The 4,463-nt window shown below is 33.1% G+C and overlaps 1 pseudogene; it reads left to right on the top strand.

The window, feature by feature from the left end:
* The first annotated feature begins 3,477 nt into the window (after positions 1-3,477).
* Positions 3,478-4,060, top strand: LOC136323010 (AP-3 complex subunit sigma-1-like; annotated as a pseudogene).
* The last annotated feature ends 403 nt before the right edge of the window (positions 4,061-4,463 follow it).

Below are 4,463 nucleotides of genomic sequence, written 5' to 3'. Positions count from 1 at the left end.
AGAGTCAAAAATAATAACAAAACCAATAAACTAAAAAGTAGCAGCACACACATTTAGGAGTACAGAAGAAATTGAAAGGAAAATAGCCCAAGAAAGTGGTTGCCTCTGTGGGGAACAACACTCTCCGGTGGGTCTGGCATGTGATGGGAAGAGGAACAGCTATTTTTTGATGTACCTTTCAGAAGCACTTGATTTTTAAAAATAATGTGCAACACTTAAAATGAACACACTATTTTTAAAAATTAAAATATATTTTTAATATTATTCTATTGACTATATAAGCAATGTTCAAATATATAACAGAAAGGAATATAATGAAACTATAAGAATAAGTCTCTGAGGTAGTAAAAAATAAATTATATCAAAGGACATAATATTAATTTCATTTTATAAAGAAACATGAATATGAAGAATAAAAACAAATTCTTATAAAGCTCTAAACAAATGAAATAAAATTAGATTGAGGTTGGCTTTTTATTTTTAAGTTCTAAGCATCCTATTACTGATGTAGAATTAACATTTCAAACATTTTGGTTTAGCTAAACCATTTTATAGGAAAGCTTTAATTCTTCAAGTTGATAGATTACATTTTAATTTTGAGGAAAATGAAATTCAAGAGATTAAGAAAAACAGGATAAGAAAAAATTATAGAAGCTTATCAAAACATTGCTGAGAAAATTAATGAGATGAAATTCAATAAAAATCATTATTTGGAAAAGAAATTATTGCCAATATTCTTTAGAATGAAAAGCTCAGAAAGTAGAAGAGTAAGTAATCAAGTGCAATAAATGTAAAAATGAAAATAAAAGAAAATGGTGCAATGAGTTGTTCAGAAATTCTATTGTACTCTAGAATCAAAGGTCCATTGATAAGTGGGATGAACCCAAAGAAGTAACTTTGTAATAAAAACATATTGATATGTTTGGGTTTAAAAACTGTATTTTTGTGCTTTCTCTTATGTTTTATCCTTTTCTGTTTTCTTTCTGTCTCCTTACTTTCCTTGTTATAGATTAATTACTTTTTGTCACTCCATTGTTTCTCCTTTATTAATTTGGACCTTAATTATAGCTATGCTTTAAAAGTAATAGTGATACTAACAGTTCTTTTCTGCAAGTGAAGAACAAAAGTTGATAACATCAATTGGATGTACATATTATTTGGCGATTAACTCATATATATACTATCTGAATGCCTTTAAAAATTACACCTTATGTTCAAAGTCAATCTAGCTTACCATGACTTTGGGTTATTCTACATGCAAGGAAAAAAGAAAACAAATGAAAAAACTAAAACTAAACCCTTAGAATTAAGCACTTGCTTTTCTGAAGAAATAGTGAGCAGCTACAAACCAAAAATAGTATATCTGTACTGTCCCCAACTTATGTTCATATTATCACTTTAAAATCTTCCAGATATTACTATTATTTATAAATCATAGTTAATGGATCTAGACTATTATTTATTTGTTTTTTTTTGTGACAGAGACACAGGGAAAGACAGAGAGAGGGACAGATAGGGGCAGACAGACAGGAGGGAGAGAGGTGAGAAGAATCAATTCTTTGTCACGGCACCTTAGTTGTTCATTGATTGCTTTCTCATATGTGCCTTGACCAGGGACCTACAGCAGAGTGAGTGACTCCTTGCTCAAGCCAGCAACCTGGGACTCAAGCCAGTGACCCTGGGGTCATACTTATGATCCCATGCTCAAGCCAGAGATCCCATGCTAAATCTGGTGAACCTGTGTTCAACCTAGTGACCTTGAGGTTTTGAACCTGAGCCCTGCACATCCCAGTCCAATGCTCTATTCACTGTGCCACTGCCTGGTCAGTCTAGACCAGTGGTAGTCAACCTGGTCCTTACCGCCCACTAGTGGGCGTTCCAGCTTTCATGGTGGGTGGTAGCGGAGCAACTAAAGTATAAATAAAAAGATTTAACTATAGTAAGTTTTTTTTTAAAGATTTATTCTACCAAACTTAGCAAAAATTGAACATAAAGTACTTGGTAAGTAATTATTATTACATGCTTTAACTTGCTGTAACTCTGCTTTATAAATTTTATAAAGTAAAGTTACTTCCTTACTTTATAAATCACCATTACTGTGGAACCGGTGGGCGGTTAGAAAATTTTACTACTAACAGAGATACAAAAGTGGGCAGTAGGTATAAAAAGGTTGACTACCCCTGATCTAGACTATTATTTGTTTATAGTGAGTGTTCTCTATGAACTAATCTAAATTATTTGAAACAATTGATATGTTACAATGACAATTTGATGTGGAATAATTGCTTGTAGGTTGAGTAACTCCAACTTCATTAGAGAAGTATATGAACTAAAGATCTTTTTCCTTGAAAGAATTCTTAAAATCTCCTTTGATTCAATTCTATGCTTCTAGACAGATACCATTATTCCTGGTTTGTTTCTGGAAGAACTGAGGCTTAGAGTCATTAAATTCCTAGCTTAAGTTCACATAACTAGTAAGTGAGAGAGGAAATAGAGAGAACTGAGAGTCAGAGTCTTCCAGAAAAACATGCTTATCCTCTTTCAGGGGTATTTAGATCAGAAATCAGATGACAAGCAAATAATCTTAGTGAAGCTCTTAGTTAACTGTTTTTCCATATCTTCCATGATAGTTCATTTATCTCTCCCCTCAAATCAAAGGCAAAAGACAGATACTCTTTAGTGACAATAATTTCTTAAAATTGAGCATTTCATAATTTTCAATCTCTTCCTGACATTTACTGATCCAGTAGCTAGAATAAAAGAATAAGAGTAGGGTGGGTTCTTTTTCAGATGTCTTGACACAATTGCTGTGATTTCTCTTTTAATCTCTTGAGTGACTTTCATAGTTAAATTCAACCATGTGAAGTTTAATACTTCAACATATTCTAATACACATGTTTTTTAATAGATACATGATTTAATAGGTGCTACTTAAAAAATGCTCTGAAGGACAAGTGAATTGTTTTAATCTCACCAGGTGTATTTGTAATTTCACTGGTAAACAGATACCCAATTTTATTACATCATACAATTTTGGTTTTCTTCTTTTCTAACGCATGAAAATGGAGTTCAACAAGAAAAAGAAGATGCAGTTTTATATGTGAGGATGACCTAATATCCAGTTTGACTAAGTTTATTTACAGAGGTTATTTACAAGAGAAATCTACTTGAATTTCAATTCCATTCTGCCACCCTTGGGAAATTTGCTTGAAAAGTTATGCTCTGTCAGGCACTATCTATCTATCAACTATCTATCATCTATCTATCTATCTATCTATCTATCTATCTATCTATCTATCTATCTATCTATCTATCTCTATCATCTATTTGTCTATGTATTTTTAGAAAATTGAATTTAACAGAGTGACACTGATCAATAAGAGTACATAGGTTTGATCACAAGTGAGATCCCAAGGCAGGGTTGGGGTTCCTGCCCTGCCCTGGACCCAGCACCCGCAGGGTCAGTCTGGCTCAGCCATGATCAAAGTGATTCTCATCTTCAACAACCATGGGAAGCCGCAGCTCTCTGAGTTCTCCACCAGCCTCACAGTGAAGAAACACAACAGCAAATCATCAGGGAGATATTCCATTTGGTAGCTAAGAGAGATGAAAATGTTTGTAATTTCCTAGAAGAAGGATTATTAACTGGAGGATCTGACAACAAACTGATTTATAGACATTATGCAACATTATATTTTGTCTTCTGTGTGAATTTTTCAGAAAGTGAACTTGGCATTTTAGATCTAATTCAAGTATTTGTGGAAACATTACACAAGTGTTGTGCAAATGTCTGTGAACTAGATTTAATTTTCCATGAAAACAAGGTTCACAATATTCTTGTAGAAATGGTGAGGGGGAAATGGTATTAGAGACCAACATGAATGAGATTGTTACACAAACTGACGCACAAAATAAGCTGGAGAAATTTTAGGCTGGCTTAGCAGCAGCTTCAGCTCGTGCTGTATCAGTTATAAAGAATATGAATCTTCCTGAGGTCCCAAGAACAAGTAACAGTGATGACATCAGTATAAGAATGCCAAACCTGCCCTCTTTTAAATAAAAAAATATTTTTAAAGTCCACTCCCAGGTAAAATCCAGGAGGAAAAGTCATCTAAGTTTACTATGCAGTTGCTTACTAAAAATAGGAAGAGAGCCTTAACTTTTGCTCTTAGATTTAAGTCAAGGTACTGTATAGAAGTTGTGTGAAATCAGTATGGTGGTTCAATGTTGTTTTTCTTGCTCAGTGATTTTGAAGAAATTGAGTTGTTCCAGTGTGATTTTTTTCTTTCTTTTCTAAACTGCATTCCTATGACCACGTAAGGCATGCCTCTCTATATATTTTTACAACAGTATTTTGAAAAGTGTTTGAAACATTTCTTTAAATTATGTACAACCCAAAATTTTGGTTGTATGGATCACAAGTACAGCATTCCTTAATTATTTCTGTTATTTGTCACAATTGT

Source organism: Saccopteryx bilineata, chromosome 2 (assembly GCF_036850765.1).
Source record: "Saccopteryx bilineata isolate mSacBil1 chromosome 2, mSacBil1_pri_phased_curated, whole genome shotgun sequence".
NCBI lineage: Eukaryota > Metazoa > Chordata > Mammalia > Chiroptera > Emballonuridae > Saccopteryx > Saccopteryx bilineata.
This window is presented reverse-complemented; position numbering and strand designations above follow the sequence as displayed.